The following is a 13,277-nucleotide window of genomic DNA, read 5'->3' as shown; positions in this document are numbered from 1 at the left end:
CAAACACAAATGCACACACTCACCCAAACTATATATACCTGCTAAAAAACAAATACCGAAACATACACCAAACCCACATGCAACCACAAAACCAACCGACACATGCACATCAGACACTGAAGCTCTCGCTACCTCCCAAACCCAACCCTTTCTGACACCTCCTAACTATAATCCTCTTCCTGAATGTATGTCTTACCTGGCCCTAACTTCTGTCAACCCCAAACCAGCCCTCCCAAGAAAGATCCTGGTGGCACCTGCTCTGTGCATACCAGATGCCCCTTCCTGGGTATGTTACCCTTTGGCAGTCTATTTAGAAGGCAAGTTTGGGACACTTGTCCAACAGACTGTAGTGTGATACATGACATATTTATTACTGTTTTGAAAATAAATATATTTTTATATGAGAGACGCATCTCATTTGTCAACAGAAAATCTATTTTCTTTTCATCAATTTTGTCCTAACATTATTTTTCATTTACAAATCTTTGATTCCTAGATCTGTTATTGAAATATATGTGTATTATTTTTTACTTTCATTTATTACAGCACATATAACTGTTTCTTTTAAATATCTATTTTGCAAAGTCCATACACTATCAATTAAAGAATGTGATGGACAGTAAAATTTTAGTGCAAGCATTCATCATGATACCAACAAATGGATTTTTTGTAAGTGTTAATTCAAGTATCTTTATTGGAACTTGAAAGGGAATTCAATAAACACATATGCATTAAACCAAAGAAAATAGAAAGAAATAACATTTAATAAAGTACAGTAAATGGATTAGACACGGGGAAATGAGACATTAGTAATATTTTGAATGATTCAAGTTCAGAACTAACATTGATTTTACAGTTATTCTAACACAAACGTTTCTATTTCAACATTATATTACATTTCACTTATGCAAATAATGAGTAATGCAAAGGTTTATAATGTTATAGTTTACAAAAATTAATTAAACAGACCTGCAAGATTACTTTTTGATTTTTGGATTGACGTCAATTTTGATGTAAGTGTCCATTATCATGAAGGCAACTTGTACTATATTTCTAAATGAAATAAAACTATACAGGTGTGTTTCTTTATATTTGAAAGATCACAACAATGCTCATGAATGCATTAAACATTGGTATGTTATTACATGTAAGAGGGATTTAAAAATGCATGAGTCCAGAGCAAATGTTAACAGGCAAAGCCAAAAAGTAACAAGTAAAAATAGCAGCTTACTTTCAAATTTTGAGACAACAGGGTTGATTTGCTTTGTGGTTAAGTAGCAGCAGCATAGGCAGGACTTGAACGATAGGGTCCATGATGCAAAAGGAAGTATGAAACAGGAAGAAGGTAAGTTTCTGCCTTATATCTCTTTCAATCCGCCTACTCAGGTGTGGAGATTTCCCTGCTACAGTTGTGTCAGCGGGAAGCCACATCGCGATTGGCCCGGCGGGCAAACTTCCTGTACTCCCTGTGACAGTCACTTTTCCCTATGGTGTTCTCAATGTGGGAGGGATGAAAATTCTGATGGCAACAGTGCTATGATATTTCGTCCATCGACCACCAGCATCTAAATAGCACTGGCGTCCCGCCTCATAGGCGGATAGAGAATTTGTCGGAAAAGCAATGGCAGGACCAATTCTCCAAAGATATAAATCAGGCCAATTTATTTTTTCCATTTGTGCAACAAAGGCTTTAAGTATTGGATTAGCTAATGCCATCCATGCTGAGCTGTAAAATGTCAAAAGCCTTTCAGCACTCCAGGCAGGGCTTACAGATCTGGATTGGTGAAATACCATCCAAGCTAACCTGGAATTAATAAAAAGTAACCACCTGACATATGTTTCATTGTCATTCCAGCTTTTCAGAGAAGTTTATTCTTGGCCATATGCAATGGAGCACACAGTATAAGTCGAAACAATAGCTTTTCAGGCTTAGAGTGCAGTATAAATTATGGAAATATGGAAGCAGAGAGCTCTGGGTAGTTCTCAATTTTAGGAGGAGAAAAGCTACCATATAGAGCACTCTAGAAAACCGACACTCTGAATCTGCTCACCTCAAATTTCTGTTTTCTAGTAAAGTATATATATAAACAGTGCATTGCGGGCTGTGTGTTATAGTAGCTCCACTAACTATAACTACTGAATTTCACTGGTTTTGTATGACTTAAACCTAAGCCTAACTATAACGTCCCTGTAACCTTTCATTTTTTCAGTGAATATATATTCATATATAAATAATATATATCCCAGATTCCACAACTGAGCAGTAGCAATACTTCCTCACCACAACCGCAGCAAGTATGGACACGGACCAGCAGGTAGGTGCAGACATTTTTATTTGCTGTATGACACCATAACGTTTCGGCTCGTCCGAGCCTTGTTCACATGACAGATATTTATATATTTAAACATTACTCACCATTTCATGTATACACTAAGATACACTTAATCAGTCAGTTATACAATCAATTTTACAAAAAAAATCATCCATTTAGATACATATATACCCATTTATTCTTTGATCGACCTTGAGATATACATATAGAAAACATATTTATTTTTCAGAAACACACACTTTCACTGGATGATGTCATCAGTGATGTCATCAGTGATGTCATTTGAGATGTCATGAGTGATGTCATGAGTGATGTCACTGACCATGTCATGAGAGATGAAATATGTGACGTCATCAGCAGTGTATTGCGGGCGCGCGAGTTATAGTTAGCTGAACTAACTATAACAGGGGAATTTCAATGGTTTTGTATGAGTAAAATGTCTTGCTAACTATAACACCACTGAAACCTCTGTTTATTTCTAAGGTTTTCTATAACATTCCTGAAACCTATGGTTTAGTGAATTTCAAAGGTTTTTTAAATGCTAATTTCTAACTTTAACATAACTGAAACCTATTGTTTTTTAAGTGAATTTCAAAGCTTTTTTAAATGCTAGTTTCTAACTATGCCTACAGAGGTAGGACATGTGAAGAAAGAAGGATAAACACACAGAAAGAAGAAAAAGATATGCAGAAAGAAGCAACACAAGTCCTCAAAGACGAAGAAAAGTGCAGGAAGAAGGAAGACGTGCAGTAGGAACAAACAGAGGAGCAGAAAAAGGCCTTGTGCAAAATCATCCTGTACCCTCAACTTTTTCAGATGGGTACTGGTGGTAACTGACTCTGACTAACCAGTCCTAGAGCCAGTGCTATGCTAAAAGACACCTAGAATACAGTTAAAACACCTACATACACTAGGGAACATTCTGCGTTGGGGTACCCCTGTTATTAGCATGGCCTCCTCTGAAAGTCCCTAATATAAAATAGGCTAGGGGGATTAAAACTACCTCTTAAAACGCGCCACAGGGCACGTTTGCACACTGGTGAAGGGGGGGCTGAGCTGACGTGTGCAAACACGCCCTGTGGTTGTTTTAATTTGGGGGATAAAGTCCCCTTGAATCCTGAGTGTCGCTTGGGTACAACTAGCCCATCAGGTATCTCTAGTTAGCACCACAGAGCAGCGTTGCAGAGAAAATGGGCACGGCCTGGACCACCTTTCTACAACGCAGTGCAGTGGCGCTTACTGGAAGCACCTGGTGGACTAGTTGGCCCCCATGGGCCCTCAGGATTGAAGGGGAATCATTTCCCCAACTTAAAACGTGCCATAGGTAGCCACCGACGACATCCGAACCCTGCTCCTCATCGCAGCCACTGACGACATCCGAACCCTGCTCAACAACGGGGAAACAGCGGCCCTCATCCTCCTGGACCTCTACGCGGCGTTGACACAGTATGCCACCGCACCCTAGTGCAGCCCCTCAACAACATAGGAGTCCAGGAGAAGGCCCTGGAATGGATCATCTCCTTCCTCACCGGACGAACACAGAGAGTCCGCCTCCCACCGTTCAGATCAGAAGCCACCGAAGTCATCTGCGGAGTACCACAAGGATCTTCACTCAGCCCTACGCTGTTCAACATCTACATGAGCCCCCTCGCAGCCATCGCACGCCAACACAGCCTCAACATCATCTCCTACGCCAAAGACACCCAGCTGATCCTCTCCCTCACCAACGACCCCGCCACCGCCAGAACCAACCTACACGAAGGGATGAAAGACGTAGCCGAGTGGATGATGAACAGCCACCTGAAACTGAACTCAGATAAGACGGAAGTCCTCATCCTGGGATCATCGCTCTCTGCCTGGGACGACTCCTGGTGGCCCCTTGCCCTGGGCAGCGCACCCAAACCAGCAGACCACGCACGCAGCCTAGGCTTTATCCTGGACTCCTCCCTCTCCATGACCAGACAAGTCAACGCCGTCTCCTCATCATGCTTCAACATCCTACGCATGCTACATAAGATCTTCAGGTGGATACCCACCGAAACCAAGAAGACGGTCACCCAGGCCCTTGTCACCAGCCGACTGGACTACGGCAACTCCCTCTACCCCGGAACCACTGCAAAACTCCAGAAAACACTCCAGCGCATTCAGAACGCCTCAGCGCGACTCATCCTGGACATCCCCCGACACAGCCACATCTCCGCACACCTGAGAAACCTACACTGGCTCCCCGTCAGCAAGAGAATCCCATTCCGACTCCTCACCCACGCACACAAAGCCCTCCACAACCAAGGCCCAAGATACCTCAACGACCACCTGACCTTTTACACTCCCTCCCGCTAACTTCGATCGACCAACCACGCCCTCGCCGCCGTCCACCGCATCCGAAGAGCCACAACGGGAGGAAGATCCTTCTCCTACCTGGCGGCCAGGACGTGGAACACCCTCCCCATCCACCTCCGCCTGACCGAGGACCACCTCGCCTTCAGGATTAAGTATGGGCGGAAAATCCGTTACGCTCGCGGATTTTGCGGATTTTCGGTAAATTCGCAATCCGCGAGATTTGCGAATTTCCCGCAAAATCCGCAAATTCGCACGCAGCTGATTTTTTTTTTCTTGGTGATACAATTTTGCGGCGCGCGGCGTTTATCATCGTTTGCCGAGTTACTTTTCTTGATATTTTGCGAGTGCTGCGCCATTTTGGATCTTGCTGCGGGATCCCGCGGGAATTTGGCAAGTGCGATTACGTAATCGCGGCTTGCCAACTTTTACAGCGAGCGTTTGTCAACGCGAGTACGCCGTGATCACGTATCGCGGTACTTCGCAATTGCGAGCTTTGAGATGCGGCGAGCAGCAACAATCTCGCACACACGAAAATATAAAATTTGCAATTCTGCACAAGAAATCCACCAGCAAGCAGCATAAACCTTCTTGAAATTATGATTTTTATCTGAATAACTCCTTAGGTTGACATTTGCCTGCACTTTTTTTGCGAGGAGTCCATTTTGGGGAGGGGGGGGGTTGGAGGAAGGAAGTGCCCCACAGTCTTCAACTTCCGGTTCCTGTCCAGCAGGCTCCTCCCAGTGCTTTGTCCATCTCCTGGTCACTTTCATTTGGATCTGGAGCTGGAGGGATTACTTTTTGTGGATGCTGCTGGATATTTGGATTTGAGGCCTTTTAGACTTTCTTTGGATCACTTTTGGATTAGAAATTTCACAAGTAAGTTTGTTTGGGGCATTACAGTTGCTGCAACTACAATTTTGGAATTTTCGATTTTTGGGCTGTTTTGGGGCCTTTTGCCCAGGGGTACTCAGTGGTGGGTGGACTGAGTCTTTCTGTGGGGTGTCTTGAACTTAAACATCATGGAGGGCATGGATGGAATGGGATTGTGCTGATTTTTCAGTGATTTTCGTTTTTTGGGGCGGTACTTGTGGCCTTTTCACCAGGGGTATTGAGTCTAGCATGGGCCTAGTCTTTCTGTGGGGTGTCTTGAACTTAAACATCATGGAGGGAATGGATGGAATGGGATTGTGCTGATTTTTCACTGATTTTCGTTTTTTGGGGCTGTACTTGTGGCCTTTTCACCAGGGGTATTGAGTCTTGCATGGGCCTAGTCTTTCTGTGGGGTGTCTTGAATTTAAACATCATTGAGGGCATGGATGGCATGGGATTGTGGTGATTTCTGTGTGTTTTTCGACTTTTTGGGTTGGTGTTGGGGCCTGGCCAGGTAGGTGGGGGCCATTTTGAGGCCTGGTACTGGCAGGGCCTGGCCATGTGGTGGGGTCAAGGGGCCATTTTTAAGCCAGGCAGTGTGCTCAGGCCTGCACCCAGTTTGCCTTGCTTTGAACCATTATGCCCAAGGGGTACTCAGTGGTGCATGGGCCTAGTCTTTCTGTGGGGTGTCTTGAATTTAAACATCATGGAGGGCATGGATGGAATGGGATTGTGCTGATTTTTCAGTGTTTTTCGATTTTTGGGGGTGTTCATGGGGAGGGACAGGCCATGTGGCTGGGGGCCATTTTGAGTGCTGCTACAGGCCCTGGCCATGTGCTGGGAGGCAAGTGGCCATTTTGAATGCAGGCATTGTTGTTAGGCCTGCAACCATTTTGTCTACTTTTCAACCTTTATGCCCAGGGGTAGTGAGTCTTGCATGGGCCTAGTCTTTCTGTGGGGTGTCTTTAATTTAAACATCATGGAGGGCATGGATGGAATGGGATTGTGCTGATTTTTCAGTGATTTTCGTTTTTGGGGGCTGTACTTGTGGCCTTTTCACCAGGGGTATTGAGTCTTGCATGGGCCTAGTCTTTCTGTGGGGTGTCTTGAACTTAAACATCATGGAGGGCATGGATGGAATGGGATTGTGCTGATTTTTCAGTGTTTTTCGATTTTTGGGGGTGTTCATGGGGAGGGACAGGCCATGTGGCTGGGGGCCATTTTGAGTGCTGCTACAGGCCCTGGCCATGTGCTGGGAGGCAAGTGGCCATTTTGAATGCAGGCATTGTTGTTAGGCCTGCAACCATTTTGCCTACTTTTCAACCTTTATGCCCAGGGGTAGTGAGTCTTGCATGGGCCTAGTCTTTCTGTGGGGTGTCTTGAATTTAAACATCATGGAGGGCATGGATGGAATGGGATTGTGCTGATTTTTCAGTTATTTTCGTTTTTTGGGGCTGTACTTGTGGCCTTTTCACCATGGGTATTGAGTCTAGCATGGGCCTAGTCTTTCTGTGGGGTGTCTTGAACTTAAACATCATGGAGGGCATGGATGGAATAGGATTGTGCTGATTTTTCAGTGATTTTCGTTTTTTGGGGGTGTTCATGGGGAGGGACAGGCCATGTGGCTGGGGGCCATTTTGAGTGCTGCTGCAGGCCCTGGCCATGTGCTGGGAGGCAAGTGGCCATTTTGAATGCAGGCATTGTTGTTAGGCCTGCAACAATTTTGCCTACTTTTCAACCTTTATGCCCAGGGGTAGTGAGTCTTGCATGGGCCTAGTCTTTCTGTGGGGTGTCTTGAATTTAAACATCATGAAGGGCATGGATGGAATGGTATTGTGCTGATTTTTCAGTGATTTTCGTTTTTTGGGGGTGTTCATGGGGAGGGACAGACCATGTGGCTGGGGGCCATTTTGAGTGCTGCTACAGGCCCTGGCCATGTGCTGGGAGGCAAGTGGCCATTTTGAATGCAGGCATTGTTGTTAGGCCTGCAACCATTTTGCCTACTTTTTAACCTTTATGCCCAGGGGTAGTGAGTCTTGCATGGGCCTAGTCTTTCTGTGGGGTGTCTTGAATTTAAACATCATGGAGGGCATGGATGGAATGGGATTGTGCTGATTTTTCAGTGATTTTCGTTTTTTGGGGCTGTACTTGTGGCCTTTTCACCAGGGGTATTGAGTCTAGCATGGGCCTAGTCTTTCTGTGGGGTGTCTTGAACTTAAACATCATGGAGGGCATGGATGGAATGGTATTGTGCTGATTTTTCAGTGATTTTCGTTTTTTGGGGGTGTTCATGGGGAGGGACAGGCCATGTGGCTGGGGGCCATTTTGAGTGCTGCTACAGGCCCTGGCCATGTGCTGGGAGGCAAGTGGCCATTTTGAATGCAGGCATTGTTGTTAGGCCTGCAACCATTTTGCCTACTTTTTAACCTTTATGCCCAGGGGTAGTGAGTCTTGCATGGGCCTAGTCTTTCTGTGGGGTGTCTTGAATTTAAACATCATGGAGGGCATGGATGGAATGGGATTGTGCTGATTTTTCAGTGATTTTCGTTTTTGGGGGCTGTACTTGTAGCCTTTTCACCAGAGGTATTAAGTCTTGCATGGGCCTAGTCTTTCTGTGGGGTGTCTTGAACTTAAACATCATGGAGGGCATGGATGGAATGGGATTGTGCTGATTTTTCTGGGTTTTTTTCGATTATATTGGGGTGTATAACTGAACTGATGTTCCTCTGTCTTCCATTGCTTTTAGGTGCACAAGACTCAAGAGTACCACCAGTGCCAGGAAGAAGTCCTGCAGCGGTGTGTGTGTGCAGCATAACGTCACGCGACGTCATGTCTGGCCTCAGACAACTCTACAATTCGTGCAACTGCGGCCTGCTGTCTGACCTGCTCTGAAGAAGATGGCCCCAAAAAAAGGTCTCCGTAGCTCCTCTAGCAAGAAAGTTGCTAGTAAGGAGCAGAAGAAGCAAGTTACCAAGGAGGCTGGTGTGCCGGCCGCCGCGTTTTTTGGGAACAAAAAAAAAAGTACGCCTACAGCAGCAGCAGGATCTGCTGGGGACCAAGCTGGGAGCAGCACCCCCGCTTCATTGGGTTCAGTGCTTCCACCACCACGCCAACTTAAGTCAAAGCCCTTGAGTGCTTCAGAGGCAGTCAGTGTACTTCTCCAATCACCATCGACCAGTGATGTTGGCTCATCGCAAGAAAGTAGCAGCAATGTCCCTGAATCAACACAGGTTGTTGTAACTCATCTGACAAGTGTTGAACAACCACAGCCGCAACAACAACACCATGTGCAAGTACAAGCCCAAGTACATGTGGAAGGAGAGGCAGCGCAAGGAGATGCGCAAGCAGAGGTGCATGGAGGGTCACAAGTGCCCCCAATAGTTGTTCCTCCCGAAGTAGGGGCACATCAGGAAATCGACAATCAAGCCGAGGTATCATTGGAAGCCACTCCTCCTGATGATCATTCATTGTCTTCCACATCCCTAGCAAGGAAAAGATCAAGGTGGGTGTCTACATCTTCTTCAAGCCCACCTCCTTCTGATGATCCCATTCTGTATGAAGATTGGGAACCATCATCACAGCAGTCTGAGAGTGAGGCACACCATGATCTGACAAAGGTACCTAAGCGTAAAAGGAAGGTCGTCGAAAAACTCATAGCTATGGAGTGTGATGAGGCTCAACAAGAAGTGACGGATACTGCTGCTGGTGAAGCCTCTCACGATGACGACGAGCCAGTCATCATAAAGGTCACTGCAGCCCCAGCGGGCATGCAGCAAAGAGACATTTTGACCCTATCCCGAGAAGCTGCTGAGCGTGATGATGATGTCGACGAGGAGGCAATGGAAATGGAACACAACAATCATTAGATTTGGAGTTAACTAGTACACCAACACCTACCGCTTCCATATTTCTTTCTCGCAAGAAGGGACCTCCATCCACCTCGACCTCAATTAGTGGTGGTGAAAGTGCAAAACGTACTGAAGTTCGGCAATCCACATCCTCCACTTCATCTGGCATTAGCAGCAGGACCACCACCACCAGTATCGCCGCCACCTCCGGCCCCCAAAGACATTTCAAGTCTCCAGTTTGGGACTTCTTTAGTGTTTGCCCAAAAAAGGAAAACGTAGCCATTTGTAGCATTTGTAAGCTTCGAGTTAGTCGTGGTAAGTTTGGTACCAACTATGGTACCGGAGGCCAGAGAGGTCATCTTAAGAGAACGCACGCTGTCCAATGGCTTGCGCACCTAGATGCGGTCAAGGAAGCCCGAATTGCACGTAATGAAAACGTTGATTTTTCATCTGATGATGACGAGGAGGAAGAAGACGATTCAAACACTTCACTTACACCCAGTACCCCTGTCAGCAGCACACCCCATGTGAGCCACACTAAGAGCGTGGGAGAGAGTGAGACATCAATGCAAAAAAGTTCATCAGCGAGCGTAACTGGGTCGAAGATATCATCATCATCCCGTAAATCCTTGGTCCAGGGCAACATTAAAAAGATGTTGTTTACAGAAGCGCAATATGAACGCAACCACCCACTGACGCGTCTGTATAACACTAAGCTGGCTAAAATGCTAGCTCTGGACCTTCTCCCTTTTTCTTTTGTAGAAGGGGTTGGTTTTCTAGAATTAGTGGCAGCGCTCTGCCCTAAATGGAAGGTTCCTAGCCGGTTCTATTTTGCCCGAGTTGCGGTTCCAGCACTACATGAAGATGTTCTGGAGGTGATTGGGGCAGCTTTGCAGAAGAGTGCTGTTCACACTATACATCTGACAACAGACATGTGGACCAGTGGCGCAGGCGCTGATTACATGTGCATCACTGCACACTGGGTCTCTTTTTCAGGGGCTAAAGCAAAGCTAAACACAGGTGTTGACCCGGACATTGTTTTTAAAGCTGCTCGGAAACATGCAACACTAGCCATGTTTGGTTTGGAGAAACGTCACACAGCACAAAACATTTTGGAAGTCTTTAACACAAAGGTCCTTAACTGGCTGTCCCCAAAAAAATGCCAGGTTGGTTATGTTTCCACGGACAATGGCGCCAATATAGTTAAGGCCATGAAGCTGGGTGACTATTTCAGAGTACCGTGTTTGGCGCACTGTATAAACCTGGTTGTCCAAAAATTCTTGGGTAAGAAAGACAGTGCAGCGTACAGAGTAGTGGACACCTGCCAAAAAATGTGCAACCATTTCAGCCATTCTTTTAAGGCCCGGAAGCAGCTGAGGAGCCTGCTATATGAACGTCAAATGCCAGTGAAAGCACTCATCCAGGAGGTGGTAACACGTTGGAACTCAACCTTCTACATGCTTGAGCGTCTGTATGAGCAGTATACGGTACTCGATTACTATTTCTTAACACAGGGTACAGCTCAGAAGGAGGACCTGAGGATGGGTGCGGCGCAATGGAACATAGTTAAAAGCCTGACACGCATGCTTCGTCCTTTTGAGTTCTTCACGCGTGCAGTCAGCAAGGAGGACTGTAATTTGGGAAAAGCTATCCCATTGTTGTACATGCTGGAGCACGAACTGAAGGAGGTGTGTTCTGTGTTTGAAAAAGATGAAGAAAACCAAGACCCTTTTGTTCTGGCTGAGAAATTATTAGAGCACCTACAAGGTGATGAACGTCTTAAAATGATCCACTCAAACCAGCATTAAATTTGTGCTACTATTCTGGATCCACGCTACAAAAAGGCGCTGGCAGGCCAAGCATTCTTTCCTTTTGCTGATGAAGATGTTACAAAGTACAAACAGTGGATAGTCTCCTCAGCCAAGAGGTTTGAAAGAGAACGGCAGCAAATTGAAGGAAAAGGCAGTACATCAGCATCAGCAGGCCATCCCCAGTCACAACAATCCACTTCTGCACCTGTGGCTGCGGCACAAGTGACCTCTCAGCCGTTAAAGAGACCGGCAACCGGATCATCTGCACCACCAGACACAACAGTAACATTGGAGGCTGAAGAGGATTGGCTAGCTCGGCTTGGGTTTGGTTCTCAAAAGGTCACAGCAACAGCTAAGCAAAGTGGAGGAACCTTGGAGGAGAACCTTGAGTCGATGGTGAAGGACTATCTGAATGACTCAACAGAGGTCTATGTTAATGCTGACCCATTAGCGTATTGGCATGGGAAAAAAGAATTGTGGCCACAGCTCACCAACCTGGCTCTAAACTACTTGTCTTGCCCACTCGCAAGCGTGTCTTCTGAACGTGTTTTCAGTGCTGCTGGTGGCATTGTAACTTCCAAACGGAGCCGCCTCTCGCCCAAAAATGTGGAGAGGTTAACAATGATCAAGATGAATCAGCACCTCATACCACCAGATTTCAGAGTACGAGAAAGCACGCCGGATGAAGACGAGGTAGACAGCAACATAGATGAGGGAATTTCTTCTCTGTCAGGTGACACTGAGCTCACCCTGCCTGAATTCGCAGAATATGATGACGAAGCCTTATTCTTATTCATGGACCGTGATACCAAGCCCTGAAAATGAGACAACGAATCAATAACTTTCTTTTTCGTCCTTATTCACTTTTATTCCTGTGTGTCTGTCTTTCTTTGTTGTGCACAGTTAATATAATTCAAACTTTAATCAGATAATCACAAAAACAAGCCCATCAGCAGAACTGTCTTCACTTGTTTGCTAATTGATTTGAAGGCGCCGCAGTCTGCATTCCTCAGGTTCACAAGTTCAGAAGAACATGCTCCTCTATCCTCGTCCTCCAGACTCCTATTTCCATCAAAGCGGAGGGCTGGTTTACGCCCAATTAAGAAAGACTCAGCACTTGTGGGGGTGTTTTTCAACCTCTTTGCGGGTGATTTGACCGCTCTGGGGCCATTGCTGGGAAGCTCTAATACCGGATAAAAGTGGTTTGGACCAAATCCGAGGCGGAAATCTTTTTGTGTTTTTGCTGACTTGCTTGCCTTTGAGGTGCTCTTTGAGGGGGTTCCAGCTGTTTGTGGGTGAGTTTCGGGGTCTGTGAGCACTGCTGGGACACTCTAATCTTGATTGCATTTGCTTTTCAGGAAATCCCTGGTGGCAAACTGGACTTATGGCCTAGCTACGCAGCGCGTTTGGACCGAAGGCCGAGAAATATTGTAAGTAGGAGATGTTGCTTTTGGCCTGTTTGGGGGTGTTATGCTTTTTGGCGGGTGGGTTTGCGGGTCTTGGGCCATTCCACGGAAGGTCTAATACCGGGTAGAAGTGGTTGGGACAAATTCCAGGCCGATTTGTTTTTTGCTATTTCTGACATTTTGCTCAATGTAGCGTTTTCAGGGGCCTGTTTGGGGGGCTTCCTGGTGTTTGTGGGTGGGTTTCGGGTCGGGGAGCACTGCTGGCTATGGATACTTTACTTTGCAAGAGGTTTGAAGCAAATCCATGGTGGCAGAGGGGAGTTAGGGCCTAGCTGCAGAGCGCGCGCGGAGTGATTTGGGAAATTTGGGAAAAAATGACTAAGTCCCCATTTTTGTACTTTTGCTCTTTGGCTGTTTGGGGGTCTTCTACTCGTTTTCTCCTGGGTTGACGGCTCTGGGGCCATTGCTGGGAAGCTCTAATACCGGATAAAAGTGGTTTGGACCAAATCCGAGGCAGACATTTTTTTGTGTTTTTGCTGACTTGCTTGCCTTTGAGGTGCTCTTAGGGGGGGTTCCGGCTGTTTGTGGGTGAGTTTCGGGGTCTGTGAGCACTGCTGGGACACTCTAATCTTGATTGCATTTGCTTTTCAGGAAATCCCTGGTGGCAAA

This window comes from Lissotriton vulgaris, chromosome 8 (genome assembly GCF_964263255.1).
Source record: "Lissotriton vulgaris chromosome 8, aLisVul1.2, whole genome shotgun sequence".
Classification (NCBI taxonomy): domain Eukaryota; kingdom Metazoa; phylum Chordata; class Amphibia; order Caudata; family Salamandridae; genus Lissotriton; species Lissotriton vulgaris.
This window is presented reverse-complemented; position numbering follows the sequence as displayed.